Here is a 23,032-nt window from a genome sequence, read left to right on the forward strand (position 1 = left end):
ACAGGGAGGGATCTTCACCATGCACCAAGAAAATACAGGTGTTGCAGGAGAAGGAAATGTGTCTCCTGCCCTCAGTTTTAACCAGGGGGACATTCGGTGGGTTCTACAAGGGCCTAAGTTAAAGTGTCATCTATTTAAATTTCAACTGTGTCCTTCCAGTTTGAAACGTAGCAGACTACATAAGCTTCATACAGTTAAACTCAGGAAGATAAAGCGCCCACAACTTCAACCTATGATTTCAGGGAAGAAATTGCAGAGGATTGTGAACATGAGAATATCTTTGTGTGACTGTGGGAATCCCTACAGACCCCCTTAACCCTCCAAATGCTAAATAGTGAAGAAAGTGTCCAGCTAAGCTGGAAGCAGAGATTTTACCCAGCTGCTTGTGATTTAGAAATGTAGCCATCCTACAAGAAATGTTACCAAATTGTCCATTCGGCTTCCCCCTGTACCCTCTCACTGTATCCTGCCTCCCAAAGCATGTTGGGTTCTCCAGACACCATCCCACATGCACAAAGATTAAATCTGCTTTCCTAGACTAGGCAGCCTCTGTAGCATCACAGGGGTAATGTTGGATTCGATGCAAGAGTGATGCAAGAGCAATGGAAGTTGTTCTACAGTTAACAAATATATTGGCATTTAATCCACCAAACATCGTAAACACTAGTGCAAATATTTTAATAAGCTACTGTGTAGTCATTAAATATTGAAATCTGTTCTTAATTAAGTGCTTCATTTGACATAATAATCCTCATTCTCAATGCAAGATTTAGCTGCGTTCCAACACAAGGGCAGCAGCGTGACACGATGTGTTGGACCATCTGTGTTTACAATCACTGACTTTTCTAATGTATATATGAAAATGAGGTCAAGCCTGGAACAGGTTGCTTTATTTAGTTGGAAGATAGCTCAGGCTGTTACTAGACACCAAATCCATGACTTTTCAGAAGTCTGACCAATTACAGAAACGAACTGTTCTGTTGAAATAACACTTCTGAAAGTTTTTCACATTTCTTGGAAAATGATGCAGTGCTGGAGAAGTACTTAAATTTATCCTTTATTTTTGCTGCTACAAGTACCTGTGGCAATGCGTATGCTGAAAATTAGAGGAAAATAGAACAGCCACTGTTCTCAGGATTTTATAAATTCTAAACCATGTACCCTATGGACTTTTACCCTCTCTTTTTTCAATAGAGCTGTACCTTCAATTTAGAATTTAGAAAATGTACAATTTCACTTTAAATTTACATTTCTAGGCCTATTCAACTTTTCAGTATCCTCTTACTCTTATCATTTTTAAACACAAGAGTAATTACTGACAGATTAATGGAATTAATCCGGCTACACATTACCAAAAGCAGTTTTACCATCCCAAGTTTCACTTGCCTTGCAAGAGTAAGGATATCACTACTGAAAGAGGCCAAACCCATGGATGGGGGAGAGGTTTGACATGGGAAGAGAAGGAGGACAAAGACATCAGAGCACTGTGGAGAAGTGTTCATGCTTCTCATTTTACAACAAAGCTTGTGAGACCTGCAGCCACAGCCTCCAGCAGGCTGTGGGAATTCATATGGAAGGCAGGAACTCCCTCAGTTTCCTGTGGGCTCAAAGTACACTGGAGAAAGGTTCCAGTCTGAGGCATCACTTCCTGCAAACATACACACATTACCTATCCTTAAAACTCCTCACCTGAGGGCAGTAAGCCTCTCACAAGAAGAGCAAATGAATTTGGAAGAGTAGTTTTGAGTGCTCACAAGACTCATATCCCCACACTGCCCAGGAGCTGCATTTCATGCTGTGCTAAGACACACCAAGCACTGGGCTTCTGAACCCCAAGTATGAAATACAGAGGTGGGTTACTATTCACTCACAATGTCTGGTGGTGTTTTCTAAGTTCACCTGTGCCTATAGCCATGTGATAATTTGGCATTCTTTTAGAGAAACAGTCATGCCTCTAGTTTTCAAAGTTTCAAAATAAAACCAACAAACTGCACTAGCTGGTATAGCCAGATGGCAAATAAAATTAAAACAAAGCAACTGAAATGCATTTAGAATCTCTAAATATATTTGGCTTGAATTTTTATCACTGTGGCTTGCAAAGCACTAACTTCTATAAAAGTATGAAAGGTTGGGATATCCAGGTGGGTGAAGACTTATCTACAGTGACTCCAAAAATTATAACTAGCAAAAGCTGCATTAAATCAAGGTAAGAATACTTAGAAAAATAATGCCAAAATGTGAAAGATTGCAGACATCATTCTTAGTCACCAGTTTTCTTTTCTTCTTCCTATGCCTTTGATCTAGAGAGAGGCAATAAAAGTAATATGAGCTATGAAAGGAAAATCATATAAAAGGAAGGCATCAGAGACCCATTAAACACAATCAGTTACAGGAAATGAAGGACAATACATGAACAAAGAAAAAATTTCCATTTAAAATTTTTAATCATGACTTTATAAAATAATTTTAGGCTATTTTCTTCAGAACAACTCTGTTTTCCTAGAATACTTTTGCCATTTATAGATCTTGTTATACATTCTATCTCAATATGCTTTAATACTGCACAAAGAGTTTTTCTAAGCAATTTCTAGCCCACCAACTACTTGTTCCAAACTAGTAATTATAAAAAGTCTTTTTGCATTGCTTTGCATTGAACTTCTGACAGTGAAAGATAAAGAAGGAAGTATTTGACAATAGATCCTCAAACCATTGTTTCAGAGTGATCAGGCAGGGATAAATTTGCTTAACTGACAGCACAAATAATCAAAGTAATGATTTATAGGAAAGGTGCTCTACAGATGGCAACCAACTTTCCCACCGGAGGAAAGTAAATATTTTCCAGTAAAAAAAAAAAAAAAGGAGAAAATATTTTATCCAAAAACCTCAGCTATGCCCACAAATAAGACACCTTAAAATATTTGAAGCAGTCAAAGCAATAATTTCTATGTAATATTCCTACCTTTAAGTCATATAATCTGCAAATGTAAAGACAGACCTTCCTAGTACCAATATGTGATCAAGAGACTGATATAATGGTCTAAAAGATATTTGATATCACAATCATTTCCTTCCTTAAAGCTCAGTAATATCACTTGTATTGCTGAATACAGTTTCTGGAATTCCAGTAACCTCTCTTGTAATTAGCAGTCTGAAACAGCAACTTTTGTTCACATCCAGAAGAACTACATGGGAATGTGAGAAATCATGCTTGGTTACAAGAGAATTTTGACACTTACCTGAGAGGAAGTAATAAAGGACAAAAACAGGTATGGAGATTCTGATGTGGAACTCACCCTGAAGATCATAAATAAATAAGTAAATATTAAAAAAAAAAGAACCCCCCCCCCACCAACAAATCAAAAAAGACTCGCTGAGAGTCACCTTTCTCATCTACAAATGTTTTATCCATTAAAAATGTAAATTAAAAATAAATAAATACAGGCATGCACATTGGTAATAAACTGATCACCATAAGCACTTAATCAATAGGACAGAATGCCAACATGCCTCCTGTTGAATTGCAGAACTTCTCCTCCTTAAAGAAAAAAATATGGCTCATGGAACCACTATGGAAATATTAATTTTCTTTAACAGTAAAAGCACTAAGGTTTACTCTTTCATTTGCTCATTTTCATACGCTACATTTAATTACAATGGAACTTGAACTATTTATTAGTTTCTGTTGGATATGGCCAGTCTGGGAATTCCCAAGAAGTGGCTGAATAAACACACTCAGTTCAACATTCAGGTTCAGCAGAGTGCAAAGCACATCCACACGGAGCTTCCCTTGCTCTGTGAACTGTCACAAGCACTGCAGGAGGATCAGGGGGAGCATGTCATCCATACACTAACAAATGGAAACTGAAGTGCCAACGGCTGAAGAGAAATCAGGAGTTAAAAGCCACTTGTTGTCATTCCCTGCACTCTACAGCACAACACAATTATATCATAGGCACAGTTAATTTCAGGCATCCCAGGTACAGGGTGGCCATCAAATCACATTCACACCAAGTACTAAATTATACGAGGAGACGCCTCAGCACTTTCAATGGCATCATTAGTTGGATAAATGCTGCATAATATAAGCATTGCTATTCAAATTTCCCTATAATTTCTACAGTGAAAAGTGATCAGGTACTTACTTGAAGCAAAAGTTATTATGGTTGGCTGTTAGTATTACTAACACCATCACTGGATATATACATATCACTTTATTTTAAAAAATGCATATGTACAGCACAAATCTGGTTTTATTTGTTCTAAATGGTCTTTAAATTTCTCATTCAAAAGACAGTTTCCAAACACTTGGCGCTTCCTTTCTGATAAATATTTTGAAAAGTGGAGATCCACATCTAGAGCCTGAACTTCTATTTAGTGAACCTAATGAGACTGTTGTCAAAAATGTTAAAGGCAGAAGAATCTGCTTTTTATAATGCATTGTGACACAAGCATTCTTAAGGAAGGATTGTGTTCCTAGGGACTGAAACTTCAGCTGCAGCAGCATGCTGCTCATGTCTGAGCCCTGAGATTGCTTCCCTATTCCTCCCCTGAGAGTTCCATGGATTTGGTTCAAGCACCATCGAATGTGATGCTGTATTAATTGCCCTGGAGGGTAGCAAGGCCTTTGAACTGTGGCTGTGAGTGATATTTTGCTATAAGACATGTGTCAGCACTTGCCTGGTTAACTCTAGGGCTGGGTTGTACAGCATGCTGGGACCAAGTATCTGGAAAACTACTTTGCATCCTAATCTTACATCTGTTTTCTATCATGCTGTGAGATTGACTGGCCATTCTATCAGAGAAGCATCATTCTGGAATAGACAGTCTAAGTAAAAATATTGCACTGTCAAAGAATATTAGGGATATGCCATCATCTCTTGTAGTTCATAAAACCAGCTGGCAGAAGGAAACTAAATTAATATAGTGGTGGATGTGCTGTCCTTTCCCCTGTGAGAGGAACAGTCTGGGCCCAGCCTGGTGGAGGAGAACCTAAAGTTCAAACAGTTCCAGAGTCCCACTTGTCTCTGTTTGTGGGTATAAATTTTCTGTCACACATGTCCCAGTCACACAATCACCCATCACATAATCCATTGCCATTGGGATGAGAACATCACCAAGAGGTCACAGCAGAGCTAAAGCCAGGCAGTCATGGATATGCATGAAAGCAGGAATTGTAGGAATATGAGGAATTTTCAGCAAAGCAGAACAATTTTCATGGCTAGAGGCTTGTACAGAGGATGGAGGGACTTAAACTAACTTGTGGTTTAGTCAGCATTAAAATGTCAATTTCCACTTTCTGTGTCTAAATATTTTTTCTTATTTTCTCTACCTTTTCCCTTCCTTTTTTCCTTCCCTTCCTTCATCTCTCTCTCTACTTTTCCTTATTTCTACACTACCCCCTGCCCCCCTCCCCCCCCCCATTTCCCTTTTCTTCCTTTCTGGTTTATTCTATTAGGAAGTATCTAAACAAAACGGGGCACTAAAATTGCCCTCACTATCAAGACAAACCTCTCTCTCTTTCCACAGAAGAACATGAGCTACATCTTATTCCGATAATAATCTCTGCTAATAATAATGTAGGTAGTAATAATTAAACTCTTTAGTCTAGAAAGCTTACTTGATATTCAAGTGAAAAAAGTAACCATAAATTCACAAAAATGTGATAAAAAGGGTGTCATGTAAAAATCTACACATTGACCTCTAAAGCAGTAATAAATTACATCATTTTTTGCATAAAATAATAAACCTTCCCGAGTAATTTATTTGCTATTCTAAAATATCAATCAAAAGAAAAGACATAGTACTTATACTAAATATTAAAACATATGTTCTTTTCTTTCTTTTTTTATTGTTACCTCTTTAACCCATCACAGCAGAATATTTAGGAGAAAGAGAGGTTGCTAACTGAAGCTGAAAGTTTAACAAGGATGTCAACTCTAAGATTAAAAAGAGAATTTTTTTTAAATGCAAGATGAAGTATTCCAGATTTCACGGTCTGACAGAGTGACATAATAAAGTACAAAGAGTAGCCATAGTCTTTTGATCTGGGACAAAGAGCTGTCCTTCATGTTGCTGGTAATATGACCTAATGATAGGAAAATTTTGCTCCAACACCTGCAGCTTCAGCCAGTGAAAAGATGTGCAACTGCTCAGGATTTTATTCACTACGAGGATGGAATTGTGACTCTATGAAGCAGTACAAGAATTTGGGTAGAATCCTCAGTGGAAAGAGAAAATACCCCCACTACACTTAGAGTTGATGATTAAAAAGGTAAATAATAATCCCTTCTGAAGTAAAATGTCTTAAAGCCTATACTCACTTCCTTTGTTAGGGCCCAGTGAAATTCTTGCAGCTGATGGAGAAAACTCCCATTAAACCCAACACTGCTGCAGAAGAAATAGTCTCCTTAAGAGGAGCAAGAGGTTCATGCCACTGAACTCCCTCCCTTAACCCAGATCCTTGGCTGGGGAGGTATTACCACATATCACCACTTATCTGTCCACTTCCAGAGTCTGTCTGTATGTGTAAGGATGCTTTTTAATGTCCTAGGATGTTACCTTGTATTTGGTTTCAATAGAAAAAAGAGCCCTGCTAGAAGTCTCTAAATCTGAACTGTCAAACAAGAAAGTTTCTGCACTAAGAAGGAGTATAATTTGTAGGGATTTATCAAGATAGCCCATCAGATTGACACTTGACATGTAAATTGAATAGCAAATCTGACAGCTCAAATATTAATGCATCCACCTAGTTCTGTCTTGCACAGTTACTCCTGCAGTAAGCTTTCTGAAAGCACCCTTGATATCCATTTCAAATCTGGCTGATTTTTAAAGCTGACATCGTATCAACCCAGTTTATTTAGAACTAGCTGTTTAAAGACAGCTCAGTCTGTGATTATTAATTACTGATTCAAGTGACAAGTCATATTTGCTATTCATATTCCTCATTAGCTTTTAATCAGATTTTAAAAAGTCCTCAATGCCTGGAATATATTTGATCATTTCAACTGAAAGCATTATAATGTTTTTAGGCCAAAGGATTACACTGAACTCTCCCTCTCTTGTGTTTGCTGACTCTGCAGGACATGTTTTCTCCCATAATAACCTGAAATCCAAAGGAGCAATGGGTTAAGACTTCCAAGTCAAATACTTGCATCCATCCAAAAGAAACAGTTCTGCTGTACAGCAAACAGAATAGGTCCTTGCGAAGCCCTGGGGCGGTTTACACCTCCATGTGCTGTGAGCTGGGGACTGCCAAAACAGAGACTCTAGAATCCTCCTGGCTGCTGAGAAGTTTCATTTGCTACTGGGATCTGCAAGAGCTCCTTGCAGAACCAGCTCTGTATTTTGGAACACGGGGCTGCAGAGTGAGATTGGAACTCTCTGGTAGGGAGGGATTTCTGGGCTGTATGTGGTCTGGATACCTCTGAGTTCTGTTTTTACTGCAGGAGTCCTTTAAAATAGGCTAAATGTTCTCTGGGAAGGATGGAAACACCACAGCTCTTAAATATGCCTTGTAAATAGCAAATTCTAGGCTGAGGGAAGATGCAAAGGGGAGTACATAGCTATTCTGCTGAATGGGAATGACTCTGGTCTTCTTTGAGAATAGTATTTGTAGTTATCATCAGACTGGACCAAAAAAAATGTAACTACGACCTTCTTTTCCCAGACAGGTCTTGAGTTCTGTCTTTAAAAACAATTTGACACCTACCTCAGACTCATTCTTTTGTTTCTCAAATACAATTTCACAGAATAATTAACCAGTAGTCATTTGAGAGATGTAATGATAAATAAAAATAGCTCCCATTAATCTCATGAATAACTCTAAAGCCTCTTCCAACCCAAGTCATTCCTTTGATTCTATGATTCTAATTGCATGAGACCTTTATTTTCAAGTTTGTTGTTTATTTATTTCAGTTTTCTGATTCATTTCATATCCAGGCCAGACATTATCATAAAAAAATATTGCTTTTGATTTTAGAAATAATCACCTTTCCCAGTCCTCATGTTATTTACCAAATTACTCCATCTGTTCCTCAAGAGATCTTCCTATCCAAACCAAAGAGACGTAGATAGAAAGGAGAAAAAGAATTTCTTGCATATCCCATTTTGGTTGACCTTAAAAATAACTGGAAGATACGTAAAGAGACAATGCACACGTAGAGAACAATATTTTAAGGGTTCACTATGTCTTTCGGACATCATCTAATGCCAGGACACAGGAAAAGAGCAGAAACAAACTTCAGGAATGTTGAAACACGAACAAGCCCCTGAAAACCTGCTGACATGGATCAAGGTCTGGCAGATCAGTGTGATCTAGCTCAGGCCAAGCACGTGCCCTCAGAAACAGTAATAGTGAGACACTAAATTTACTAAATTATTTGTGACCAAAAAATTAAGTCACTGGTTCTATAATCATGGCCACAAGATCATTTGTTTCATGTGTAAGAACCTCACCCCTTCAATTAAAAAAGACAGATTGCAACTCTTAGATACCACTTTTCTCAGAGAAGAGGATTTAATTTCCTCTTTTCTGCGGTAAATATTGGTCATTCTAACAAATACAGTAAACGTACTCACAAAATAAATGTAATTTTGATCAGCAGCAGATATAAGGATTGACTCCCAGTTACAGCTTCTGGCTTTCAGATCAAGAGCTTCTGATGTTCCTAAACTAAGGTTTCAATGTAGTTGGATTTCAAGTATTATGTCACATCTGCTGCTCCCCTTCTCTCACACCTTGCTCCTGTTTCTATCCAGTCTGATACTCCCCCGTTTTTTACAGGAGCTTTCCTTTGCTGCTTGAGTAAATGCAAGTATTCATCTGGCAGAACCAAACCGGCTGTGGATTTTCATTCCAGCTAATTCAGTTTAATCTCTCTTAAAAGAGGAAAGGTTGGTGGCAAAGTCTAAGTCTTACCGCTAAGGAAAACAGGGGAGAAATATTTCCACTTTTTCTCAGTTGGTTGACTCCCCTTTCCCACCATGGTCACAGGGAAGGGCACTGCCCTCCTGTGTGTCCAGACCATATGGCTGACAGGAGGGTGATAACTGCTCACAGCAGAGAAGCAGCAGGCAGTGCCCAGAGGATACAGAAAGGAGGAGGTAACAGCAGAAACCCCAAATATCAGCCAAGGAAACAAAATACAACAACCAGGCTGAAGGCCCTGGGATTGTTATTTAGAAGAACACAGTATCTAAGGTAAGTGTGAAAATAAAAAAAAAATAATATATTATAAAAGTGGTGGCAAGAATGAGGCACACTTTAAATTATTTGGCTGGATTACCAGATGGGACTAGAATTCTACTTCTTTTTTTTTTTTTTTTTTTTTTTTTTTTTTTTTTTTTTTTTCTTTGTTTTTTTTTTTTTATCTCTGATGATATGGTAAATTCTGATGACAGTGGAAAATATTCTCAAAAAATACTCTATTTGTTTCAATATCCATATTTGAAAAGATACTCTGTGTGCTGCTACCTCATACCAGGCTGTCCAGCAAGGCCCAGGGAAATATTTTAGGTCTCCTGCAAAAGTCTTTCTGAAAGAAGAAATAAAACATCTTGAATTTCAGGGTTTAGGTAATTTTGTGTGTGTACTTCCAACTTATTAGGAAGCAGCATCAGATTCTGGGCTAAAGGTTCCCAACAACCTTCAGAAAGCGTCCTAATGAAAATATTTGAATATCCCACCCTAAACCTTGCCATTGCTGAATGTCACAGAAAGTTAACCCCATGCTCATTTATCTGCATTTTGAAAATAAACACAGTTGGGACAATTGGGACACTGAAGCAAATGTAACTGGTGAGCTATTTCTCATGCTTTATCCTGATTTTGTGGTGCCTGTAAGCCTCAAATGACTCTTTTTTAATCCGATCAAGCACCCTTTCTTTTCGTGCTTGAGGTGGTACACAAGAATGTTTAGGAATGTATCAGAGGCCCTTACCAGCATTTTCATCTCAACTATTATGTGTTCTGCTAGAAGGAGAAGTACTTCTCTTCACCACAATTTCTGCTTTTTAACAGTCCATTTAAAACAAGCTACTTCGGAATCTTGGGAAGAACCTGTGACTTTCTGATCATCCTAATCCAGCTCAGTAAAATGCTCAAGAAGTGCCTTAGGAGTCAGCCCTGAAGGCTTCTGTGCCTCCTTTGGGTACCAAGGCAAAGCAAGGATGGATCTCCCCTGGCCCCGGGGCAATGGCCCGAGAAATGGCCAAAGAAAACACTCACCCACTTTGCAAATGGGTGAGCTCTTAAAGATGCACACAAGCTGTAAGTGCCTTTGAAATCCATGGTGGGGATTGGTAACTGCAGAATTTATAAAGTCTAGCTCATTTGTCAGTTGTTGTTATTGTCATTTTCAGAGGTTCAGTATTGCAATCCATTCACCTCAATACAGCACACCTGAAAAACAAGCACAATAAAATGAACAATATCCTTTTAAAGTTGAAAAGTGTATGACTTTATCCCTCTGTTCTTTTTGCTTTCAGCCTGAAGCAAGTACAAGAAAAAGACCATTTTGCCAAGCAGTAGCAGAAATTTCACAGGCGACTTGATTTCACGGGGCTTCTGAACTGCATCTGACTGCCATTGTAAGCCTCAAGATTTATGTGTATAAACTGTTCCAAAAGGTGGTCCAGTCCCTGTCATTGAAGCAAGAATGTTAGCTAGTAGATTGGTCTGAGCTGGAGATACCTGTACATTTAATTTTTATTTGTAAAATCCTGTACCTATTCTTTTTATTCAAGATAAATTGATGAGTGAGCCCACTGCAAATGCCCATTAATGCAGCATATGCAAACTGCCTCTCATTAAAGGGCACGGGTTCTCATTGCCTGCCTAATTACTACTTCACAGTAGAAATCTCTAGGAAACAAGACTTTATACTGAATTCACCTGCAGTGATGCAGGTTAAAGTATGTCTAGAATGTGTGCTGTGGGCACATGCCAGCTTTGCCTCACTTATGCTATGAGGCAAAAGCCATAAATTAGCCACCGATGAGGTAGAATTAATAGAGCCTGACTGCTTTGCCTAATATATTAACTTGTGTCTGATCTATTCCACAATGCAGGTACTTGGTCTGAAACTGACATAAGCAGGGCACAGGATATAAGCAGGGACAGAAAAAGGGATGTGCTGCGTATTACAGATACATAACACCCTTCAAGGGCAGCTGTGTAGCAAAATGCAGAGTGTAGAGGCATAGGAAACTTGATGGTAGTGCAAGAAAACAATGGTGAAATTAATATCTGGGAAGAGGGTCTCTCATTTATCAATCAACATGTCTAGGTATCAGACAAGAAAATTCAACTAGTGATGACGAGACACTAAAACACAAGAGTTTCTTAAAAATAATTAAATCACAGATCATTAAAATAATGAATTAGGAGAAGTTTTGCAGTCAACTCAACAGCTTAGATATGAAATTCTTTACAGCAATGTCTTGGGAAAAAACCTCAGACTTCTCTTGTGCCATGTACTCCAGAGTTAACAGATACAGAGTCAAATGTCTGGGTCCAGGAAAGAGATTGAGGCAAGCACAGAGTTCATTTTGTGAGGATCTAAGAAATGGTACTTGAAATGGAAAGAGAAAATGTTTTTAAAATACCATCTCTCTGGGTTTGGAACACCGCCTATGAAAGTTGTGATGTCCTTCACTTCGACTTTCTTTCTTTCTTTCTTACCAAAAGTACATTACTTATGATCAAATGTCAGATTGACATAACCAACTTGTGCTGATCTGCCAATATTACCAGCTTTTCTGATCTGATAAGATGTTCATTTCAAAAATACTTTATCAAAGAAAGATGAAGGTCTCCATGTCCTTTCACCATGTTATTTAACACTGAACATGCCCATGAATTCTTCAATATTGTTTCACTCTAAAGGCTGCTTTGCTCTCAAGATACGAAGATACCACATTTTTAAAATAGAGATGTTACTTACTTGGTCATTTTTATTTTTATGAATTTCAACCTGCTTTTAAAATAAGAATGAAGATACACAGCTCACAGTAATCCACTTTGTTATTCTTTAAAACATTTTCAGATCATTACTTGGCTTGCAAATATATATGATAACACTGATGAAAGGACTTGACATTTTAAACTATCAATCTACTAGCTAATATACTAGAATGAAATTTTGACGAGGCTCAGCTCACCAGTAAAAGGGCCACTCTGCTTCCCTTAGGAAGAGAGGAGAATGAGTGACCCTCACTCATCTCTCCATCCAGTTTAAGCCTAGAGAAGAACACAGTGTTCCCCCAGGGTAATGTGATAAAGCAGCTCATCGTGGAGAAGAGACCCCAGAAGATTTATTTTAAAAGAAAAAAAAAAAAAAAAAGGAAAAAAAATAAAAAGAATAGGAAAAAAAGAAAGAAAATAACAAAAAAAGCATATCCCTGAAAAATGTGAAGTAGAAAAATGTGAACTACAGCCTCTGGGAAATCTACGTGCCTACAAAGTGTGTGGTTCATAACTCCGAAGTAAAAGCCAGAGACAACAGGAAGATAAGTAATTTTAATTAAGACAGCTTTAGAGAGCTCCCATTTCCTCAGCCTTGTCTGCAGCTGGTGCCCATCAGCAGAGCTGAAGGCAAGGATTGTGCCAGCAGGAATCCAGCACTAAACCCAAGGGAGATGAGCTCCAGGTAGGATGAACCCGAGATGTGTCACATGTTGCTGAGCTTGTTTTTAATGGCCCCGCCTGTCTTTCCTACCAGCTCTGTGTTCACCAAAATCTTTCAATAAACTACATCTCCACTCCAGAAACTAAACCAGGTTTGATTAAAATCAAACAGGAACTCTGAAGTTATTGCAGGGTCTTGTTTACCTTTGTGAGCAGCACTCCCCCAGCCTTCCTGGTGAACACAAACTTTGAGCTGCTCTTGACCAGCGCGGGGTGAAACCTGATCACAACCTGCTTGTGTCCCACTGCATCCTAAATGCAACGTGGAATTCATAAGAGGCACATACAGAGTGCAGAGAAGCTGTAAATTGCTGCTCTCTGCCAGCAATTTCCACATCTCTCAGGCACGAGCAGCGCCACGGCTCCTCTCTTAGCAGGAAGTAATCAACAGCCAGAGAGAAAAGGCATGAAGCATTTTAATCAGTGGCATCAGGGCTAATAATTACTGCTGGCTGCTTGCTTTGGGTTTCTAAAGACAGGTGATATAATTTACTGGAAAAGGCTGAGGGTGCAGGTGTTCAGAAAACATGAATATATTTTTAAGATACAGTCAAATATTTATAAAGTCTAAATACATAAATGCAGTCCAACAACATTATACTTCCAGGACCTAAAGTGCTTAATGAAATATGACAAATACTTACAATGAAAACTCCTCCAATTCAAATACTGATTTTTTTATCAGCTTCTTAATTTTCTGTAAGACCACATTGATCCTAAATTAATTTTCTTTCAATCATACCAAGTAATTACAGCTTCCCTTTCAAAATTACTTTCCCATGACTCTTTCAGTTGATTCAAGAAAAAATTTGGGTGTGTATTTTGCAGAAATATTTTTGTGCTTCTGATTATTCATAACAATGAAAACAAATTCCCAAATATTGGGAATAAAAAAACCCACTACACAAACTCCTTGTTTTGGTAGCTCTAATACTCAGAATTCTTTATCATTGCAAAATATAGAACAGCAGCTTAAAATATATATATATATTTTTTTTACCAGAGTCAAAGGCATATTATTCCTCACTATGGAATTGCCAGTAATTTTCTTTTTTTCAAATTTCAGTGTTGCATTAAAATTTTTAAAAGTGCTAAGGCTCTGCTGGTGGAAATCTTGTTATATTCCTTTCATATGTAAGGAATGATAACCAAAAGGGTGCTGCTTCACATGAAGCAGTAAAATTTCAAGGACCTCGCTCTAACATTAATTTGCCATTTTATCAGAAATTAATTACTATGTAATTAGAACGACAGAAAATGCAAATGGGATTTCTTAACGCTATTGACAGCTGTTTGAAACTACATTTATTTGAAAATGCTGGGAAAACGTGGAAAAATGCTGGAAATGCTCCTTCACAAACTATGTGGCATTGAATTTGTCAGCTCTTTATCAAAGCCTAGTGAAACTTCTGCTTTTTTCATAGGATGCCCTGTAAAACAGATGAAATCAGGAATGTTCAGCCTGACTAACACAGCTCTTTCCCCCAACTCCTGCTAAGTAGCAAGGACATGCAAGAGAAGCTCATCTGAAAGAATGCCAGCACTCATGACCCCCTCCGTGTTTGGAAATTATCAGAAATATATGCCACAGGGAACCACAGAGCTAATGAAAACAAAAATGAATTGAACCTCGAGGATAATGATAGCTCAATGTCTAATTATCTGAGATGAATTTTTGATGACACCTCCTCTGGCCAATTACTTTGCCAGTCACCAAAGAGTGCTTTTGGCAAGGAGGGTTAAACAGAAGGCTGGAAAAATAACAAGAGAAAATGGGCCTGGAAATGCCCAGTCCTTTAGCCACTTCTCTCCCTGGCAGAGGGAGGCTCAGCGAGCACCAAGGGAGTTAAGACAGGTTTAAACCAAGGTGAGGGAGAAGAGGATCACCAGACTGAGAAACCTCCCACAACATCCAGGGTAAAACCCGGTCTGAGGTGAGAGCTCCAGCCTCTCCCTGTGACCCACAGCATCAGTGCCACACAGCTGCTCCCCCTGCTCTGCTCAGGGGCTGGGGACAATGCCCTGAGAGCCCACTGCTCCTGGGCACACCCCACTGGGGACAGCCTCAGGGCTCTGTCCATCAGGGGCTGTCCCTGTCCCACCACCCGTGACACTGCTCTCAGACTTGGGCCAGAAAAAGATGAAAGGAAATCACTTTGGCTGCTGGTCAGCAATAAAATAAAAAGTAACCATAAAACAGTAGAAACTAGACGTATGAAAGACCTTGCACTTCACATATATAAATCAGCGCAGCTCCATTAAATTCCTCCTTAACAATCCCAAATGCCAGCACGAACATCAGTCAGAATCTAACTTGCACAGCCCTCCCAGGCATTCAGGAAACCATGTGGCAACAGCATTAGTTCACTCTCAGAAACCTTCTCCTTGTGCTGGAGAAATAGCTGGAAAAAAAGTGAACAGGCAACTGCTGGAAATGACTGATAGAACTTTCACTTTCTCGGATTTAGAAACCTGATTGGTGTAGAACAGCTCTTGTGCACCACAGAACCATTATGCTTGTGTGGGAAGCTGGAAGAAAGAGGAAAGACAGGCAAACAGAAGGGGAAAAAAAAAAAAAAAAAAGCCCAGATAACACTTTTTCTTGATTTTTCTTCTTCCTTTTTGAATTTTACAAGCTTGCAACAAGCAAAGGCCAGGTTTCTGATCTAGACCCAGATAGACAGTCTTTTTAACCAGAGCCAGCATTAACCATAATGAAAAAAAAAAAATCTAGCACAACCTTGTATCTTGTCATTTTCAATAATCTTACTATATCCTACCAGGATTATTTTTTCCTAGGCCATAAATTTGTTCTCACCCAGTAACCCTGCACCCGCTGATCCCCACTTTTTCTGAAGCCTGCCAAAGACAGATTAAGTTACAACTTCTTTTCCCTATTCCATGAACCAGAAGTAGGAACTATTTCCTACCTGCAAAATGCATTTCTCATTCACTCTGAGAAGCTACAGAGACATCTGGTACCTCACTGAGATGTTTATTTTAGACTTTTCTTCAGCAGACAAGAGCAGTGCAGCAAAGGAGATGAATATAGGAGATAAAGCTGAGAACACACTAAAAGAAGCCTAGAGAACACCTGAGTATAACCTGTTCCTCTGTGCTGGAAAACACGGATCAGCTGTGTTAGATTTAGACTTGCTTGACTTCAAATGAATTTCTGCAATAACATCAGGTACGTATATTGACATTTCATGGTGTTTGAGATGCTATTCACATTTTGTACACGAGACATAACCAGAGGGTTATGTATTAACCTTTAATACGTGGAGCTGGTTACTCATTTGGGAAGCCAAGGTGAGCCAGTGTAGACAGTGTCACCTTGTGACCCTCAAAAGTTACTGAAAAAGGACTGCAACACCAAAACAGCTCCAGAGACTGCTTCTTCTATTTGGAACTGACTGCAGCCACCACCTGTGCTCGAAGAAATCAGTGCTGCTCTGCACTGTGTCTTGTTATCAGCCATGTTATGCTTCATAGGCTGGCCCTACTATATAAAATAATGCAATAGTTTAGGTTGGAAGAGGCCCTGGAGGCCAACACCTTCTTCAAAGCAGCACTAACTTCAGTGTTAGATTGTAACTCTATCTGTTACAGGACTTGGTGCAGGTGGGTTGAGAGCAGCTCCAAGGATGGTGGGTGAAGAGCCTGTTGAGGCTCTGCCCCAGTGTTTGACCACCCTCATTGTAAAAACCAAACATTTCTTACTGCCATCCTTAAGAATTGCCATAGTGACAATAGGACCTAAGGGAGGAGAGCAACAAACCATGTCAAAAGTTTTGAATATTTTCATGATATATGGTAAAGACTCTGCCTGTAAATGGTGGCAGTAGAACGACTTCAGGGTTAGTTTATGTTTGCCCTGCTGTCACTGAGCACAAACACTGTAATTGTGGCAAATTCATGCTCAAGTGTTCACTGAACAGCACTAATGTGGGGTCAGCATTCTCCCATTATCAGCTGGGCCATCCCACACTTCTCTTCAATGCAGTTACAACACAAAATTACTTAATTAAAATTAAGCTTAATAAAAGCCTTATTTTCACCATTAATCTTCTACAGTTTTCCACATTTTAGAAATTATTTTCCCTCTTCCGGCCATGGGCATACGCTAACTTTCCTCAGGCAGCAGGCAAAAACTGGGTACCCCTGATATGTTTATAATCTAACCTTACACCAACAAGAAAAAGGGAATTAACTATTTGAAAAAGCAGTTATTTGATACAACTTGATTTGGTTGTGTTTATTTCCAAAGAATGCTTTAAGCAGGGTTGATCCAAACCAGTGACAAGCACTGCTTTCTGCTGTATACCCAAACTAAGGCTAAATTAACAAACTCTTTCAGTTTGTAATCAGGTTATAAAAATAAAGTGCGTCAAACAGAAACCAACCTGTTTGTTTTGTAGAGCAATGCATGTGCTGTATCCAGACCTTAATTAGACCACATAGTAAGAGACTTTTATAGATGGATTTTTATAGACACTTTTCCAGACATGCTGCGCTCTTGATATTCCTCCCCCAAGCCCCAATCCACACCTTGCTAAATAACTTTTATAGGTCTAATTAAACAGGCTGGTGATTCAGTAGCAATCCTATTAAAACAACAGTACCTGGGCACTGGCATTCTTACTACAGCATCCTTCTTTCTTTCAAGTAGGATTCCATAAAAAGAGCTGCTGGTAAGATCTCAGAGCATTTCTATCTTGCATAATCTGATGACATCTTCAAAACACCACACCTAGTTCTGTGTGAGCTGGATTATCAGCACAGCACCAAAGAACACCATTAACTCTCCTGCCAGGAGCAGCACCAGCGTGGCTCTGCACCAAGGTAATTATGCGCCTTTCTGCTACACTCCTCCTCCTTCTGGAACTAGGAGAGAGCAAGCATTATTCATCAGAGGCACCCCTTGAGATCTTTTATGTCTAATATTGTTGAAAGACAAGATAAACCTCCACCATTGAAATGTTGCCTAGAATTTAATAGGAATCTATAAAAATTACCTTCCAAAATAGAAGAATTCAATTGAGAATGTTTTATTTCATTCTATTCTAGTATTATTAAATTTAAGGAACTATTCCATAGAAGGCATGCAGGCCCATAAAAGTTGATAACAGAGCTCCTGTTATTGGAATTGAGGCCACAATTCCCCAGGATGACTCAGAAATCTCGGAGACTGGTTATGATATTCTATTTAGCTCCGCAGGCATTTTCCGTGAAGAATGAAATGCTGGAAAGCCCTCAGAAATTATTACAAAAAGCTGTTCATGCTCCAGGATCACCACTTTTGTAAGAACTCCCTTCAGTTGCAAATATGCCTGTCACGTAAGAGTGTATGTCTGCTGAGCACTCCCCTGGCACTGCCCAGGTCACACTGGGACTCATGGAAGAAGAGAGGTGGCTGCTGTCAGTTAGTTCTGGTCTGGCCTTCCATCAACATGGAACCTTGGGATTGCACTCTGTGAATCTGATACTATTCCCAAGCTGTTAGCGCACTTCCCACAGGAGGATTTTTCCAACCTCTCTAAAAAATACAAAGGTACCTGCCAAAATTTCGTTCTCTGTTATATATGGTCACTTTAATGTTTATATGTGTCAATTTTTTACTACTTTAAAGTAATAATTTCAATCCAATGAGAGACTGAAGAAGGCTTCCTTTCATGCTTCCAGCATCATCTTTAAATATGTTGAAGTTATCATCATACTTATCCCTGTAATAAGTTTTTTCCTGAATCAATTTTATCAGAAGTTGAAGTCGTTCGAATAAAATAAAATATTCTTACACAAAACTACTTTCACATTTAAAAAGGGAATCTTGCAATTCTAATTTTAATTAAAAAATACTTGTTTTACAGTGGGTGAAACAACAGGGTTTTCTCCACTACCTTTCTGGATATAGTTGATAGATGCTGCATGTTTGGCACTAAGAAAACAAAGTTGAATCGATGATTTTTTGGCATTAGTCGCCCTGAAGTACCCTAATACTGAGCCAAGAAATGAATATGTTTAGGAATACACAAATCTCCTGCAAAATCCAATGCTAATCCAAATTTAAAATTAGCAACTAAAATTAGAGGGTGGTTTGCAACAATCCCAAGATCATGAAACAACCTCTCCACTAGAGTTCTGTGAGAAAGCTCCAGCCAACACACGGTTAAGCACCGTGGCAGCAAAACACTTCCCATCAGGGCAATCCGTGCCACTAAAATAACAATTCCTCTTGTTTCCACCCTGCTTATAGGGAACCAGCAGGCCTTTCGCTCATTATTATTTACCTCTTTGATCTTCCTCCCCTTGCACCTTCCTGCACTTCCTTTTACAAGCTCTGCAGCTCTTTGGTGGAGGTGTGCATATCAACACCATCTGGCTGCAGGCAAGCAAACACCACTCCGTGCCTCCCTGAAGACAGGCCTGCTGCGCCGGCCTTGAGCCACTGACATGATTTCCAGCTCAGCGCTTGACAAGAGCTCTACTCCACCACCACCACTTAAACTTCCTCACAGAAGTGGAGGAGGAGGAAAACCCAAGCTCTCCACGGGATCTGTCATGGCAGGGAATGTGCGTCTCATGTTTTATGGACACTGAATTCCAGGCTCAATTATGTGTTACTACCTCGAGCTCTGTCTGCCAAGCCCAGCTCAGTTTCTGATAAGCTGGCAGCAATACAATGTGAGGACAAACCACAGGTCGTCTGAGCTGCTTTTTCAGTACTGCCTTTTGCACAACACAACCATCATGGGAAAGGCTGTGCATCTCAGGAAGCTTGTCGGCAAACCTTGGCCTTCGTTACTATGTTCTACCCAAATATTTAGCCAACTGAGTAATAATAATCTCTATTTATCATCTCCACAACTGGTGAGCAATTCCTGCTTTACAGCTGTAGACTTATGACAAAGTTAACATTAGAAACAGCATTCTTAAACCAGAGCCTGTGCTTTGTTAGCTGATTTCCACAAGCACGTATTTATTTGTGTGTCTAAATTTTGTAGGCAGGGCTGCCCTGACGAATTAAAGTTAAGGAAATTGTCTGTATGTATCTCCTAGTTCTTGGAATTGAAATCATATTAGCACTGCATACAATGCTAAATGAAATCTCACTGTGAGCTTTTTGAGTGCAGCTCTTCCTTCAGCTGGCTACCTTTGGCTGTGCAGCTTATGTTCAGAAACTACCCTTCATCAAGCTGCTTTCACTAATTAACCAAACTATTACATTGGTTGGTGTGTCATAATCTGTTCAGGTGAAGCTCAGCTCCATGCAGTGCTGCACTCATCAAACCCACACACAGAGAGGATAATTCACAAGGACTCCTCTGCTCTCAGGGGCCCAGAGGGTCCAAGGCTGAAGCCTGAAGAACACTTTGTGTCCACACCAGGGGTGTTTCCACTCCAGAGACTGCACAGGGAATGTGTCTGCCTTCAGCCCTCAGCCTGAGACTGCTTTGGGTGAAAAGCATTCCCTTCAGAAGAAGATATTTGTTAAGAAAACAAACAAACAAAATATTACAGAGACAATTTGCAATGTACTGCCTGGATGTGCATCTTGAGGACAAGATGTTTTTTAAAGAAAAGCAATAAATTCAGAGTTCTGCTCCTCTATGCCAAATTGTCCATGATGCAGGAGCGTGCTGCACTTGGGCGCTAGCTTAGTGTAACTCCAGTCAATAAATTTTGCAGAGCAAAGAGCAGCACAGGACTCAAAATTAATCTCCTGCTTCACTCAAATATATCCGTAAACATTCTTCTGCCTGTATATATGTAGAAGTACGCAAAGTTGGACAAAAAATTCCAGGCTAGTTTAAAACCTTACTACACAAGTTGGGTTCTTGAAATTTGATAAACACTAGAAATGCAAATAAACTTCCTCAATCTTAGAATTTTCAAATAAATTGTGTTTAAAATTGCCATTTGTATTCTTCTAAATCTAGAAAGCTGATGCTTTACATGCTTTATAATCATTCCTGAAAAAATATAGACCTGTTCTTTAGATGTGCAAGGCAATGCACATTAATTAATGCACAATAAATTAAAAAAAAAAAGAAAGACATAAAAAGGCTCCACATTAATCATCCTGAAGACAGATATTACTTTATTACAATGGACAGAATCAAGCACAACAGACTCCTATAAAAATGCTATAAAATACACTTTTTATTGCAAGCCTAGTCATTGACAGTGAATTTGAATGCTAGCTATGCACAGGTCATATCAATCCTTTTTAATGTCTTGTTTTACACTAGATTTCTGTGATACTTCAAGGTTCTTACTAATTCTTTAAGCACAAAAACATCAGCAGGCGCCAAATTAAATTATCAGGCAACAGGTTTAACACAAACAAAAGGAAGTACTTTTTCACACAATGAATAATTTAATTGTTGAATTCCTTGCCACAGGATGTTGTGTGTGCCAAAGTCATAGGCCAGTTAAGAAAAAAAAAAAAAAAAAACCACATAATTTAGACAGCAGAGTTTCACCAAGACCTACTATATAAATAAAGCAAATCTGCAGCACTGGAATTGTCAAACCCACAGAATACAGGAGTTTGGAAGAGCAAATAGGGAGTAGTGTCATTCCATTCTTTATCTAGCTTGCTCCCCAGCTCCTGCCAAAAATAACCCCAAAGCTTCTCTTAGAGAGTACCACTGGTGGAAGAGAACATTGGCCCAGCTGGATTTTGGCTAACCTCACGTGGCAAGGCTCTCTTTCCTCCTCACTAGCTCTAGTGAGAATGAAGAATGTTCCCCCATCATATTCTTCAGATAAGACTTTTGACAAAATCTAGCAAAAGTTTCTGCACTGGCTTTCCTAGCTGCTTTTCTGTGTCCCTATTATAATGCAAATCCATCCCAATTTGCAAGTGTACAGTCTGTTCTTTTCAGATCAGACAACACTTGGATAATCATAGCTTATTAAAAATATTTGTTTATGGTTTCTGCCTCAATTTAACTATAAAAGAGGCTGTACATAGACTCTGGCCACGAGAGCACAACTGGCTGGCCCCTGCAGCTCATCATCACTGGGATACTGAGCTGCAGGACACACGCTGACACCATGCCAGCACCACACCATGGGGCTGTGCTGCGGCCAGCCCTTGCATGTGAATGAGCAGCATCCTGTGATGCAGGCACCATGCAGCCACTGCCACCGGGTGGGATTCACTCCCATTCAGGCGAGGGTTTCTGTGACATCAAGGAAATATATTGATAACAAAGCACACGAATGACAACCACCAATGCAATGTACCCATATCCCACGTTATCATGCAGATTGTTTCCCTCCTCCACAGCAGCTCTCCACATGCCTGCATTGGTGCCACATTTACTGTGGCAATTGGGAGTTCAGGACGTGATTGGCTCTCAGCTCATTTGAAATTTTTGCAGCAGCAGATGCTGCCATAATTCTTTTTCATGGCTTCACCTTCCCCATTTTATCTGCAAAGATGACTGTCAAATTTATCTTCTGTTTAGGTCATCAGCAACAGAAATCAGATGTTTTTTGAATAAAAGCCAGCTTTTTGAGCGAAGTGAAGCTTGAACATGTTTCAAGCTTGTTTGTTTTATTTTTGTAGCAGAAAACTACGAGAACACACGTGCTATATCAAACCATGAAGTAGTATAACTCAAATTCTCTGCATTTTGTAATGTTTTCATTTTTTTGACAGAATTTTCAAAGCTAGTAATGTTAAACTGCTACGTGGAAGTTCTCCTTCAGAATTAATGCAAAGTAAACCAAATTCATTTGTATTTACTTCCGTTTCTAAACTAAATTAATACCCCTTTAATTTTGAATGAGGTTTGGGAGAAGGAAAAAATGTTTATGCAGTCTATATTTAATTCCAATGGATTAAGTTTAACTTTCCTAATACATTCATATCAAGAGGTCATAGTTCCTTTTGAAAAAGTAATGGATTTTAATAGCTACATTGGGTAATATGGTAGATTTCTCCCCAGGTTGTTTTTCCAGAATTAATCTATGCTGTAAAATACATTTAATCTGCTGCTGAAACAGAAAACTGTTACATTAGTTTATAGCCTTTTTGTCAGACAGGTACTTCAAAATCATGCAACACCTTATCAAAACAAATCATTTTATTTTTAACTAACAAAATGTTGGTGGAGAATTAGCGGGAAGAAGCTAATTAGAATCAGGAAGGTCTGAATGGAACACACTCTTCACAGAAGTGTTGAATACAAGCCAGAGGATTTTTTGAGAGAGCTGCTGACTAACTCTCCTGACTTTATCAGCAGGATGTATTGTGTGATTCACAGCCATGAAGAACCTCTAGATGAACAAACATTTGAACAAGTTATTTGATTCTGAAACAGTTCCAGGTTA

At 39.1% G+C, this 23,032-nt stretch overlaps 1 long non-coding RNA gene across 2 annotated transcripts; it reads right to left on the reverse strand.

Moving 5' to 3' along the window:
* Positions 1 to 2,081: 2,081 nt before the first annotated feature.
* LOC136295317 (uncharacterized) lies at positions 2,082 to 15,722 on the reverse strand. Of its 2 annotated transcripts, none has more exons than XR_010722639.1 (3): positions 15,616 to 15,722; positions 3,237 to 3,294; positions 2,082 to 2,300 (listed from the first exon to the last, which is right to left on the reverse strand). It is a non-coding gene; the product is annotated as an uncharacterized lncRNA (long non-coding RNA). The 2 variants fall into 2 exon arrangements; XR_010722638.1 differs by lacking the exons at positions 2,082 to 2,300; positions 3,237 to 3,294 and adding exons at positions 9,419 to 9,533; positions 10,226 to 10,399.
* Between the last annotated feature and the right edge of the window lie 7,310 nt (positions 15,723 to 23,032).

The sequence above is a fragment of the Chamaea fasciata genome, unplaced genomic scaffold, assembly GCF_029207755.1.
Source record: "Chamaea fasciata isolate MVZ Bird 193981 ecotype frontalis unplaced genomic scaffold, bChaFas1.0.hap1 SCAF_11, whole genome shotgun sequence".
NCBI classification, from domain to species: domain Eukaryota; kingdom Metazoa; phylum Chordata; class Aves; order Passeriformes; family Sylviidae; genus Chamaea; species Chamaea fasciata.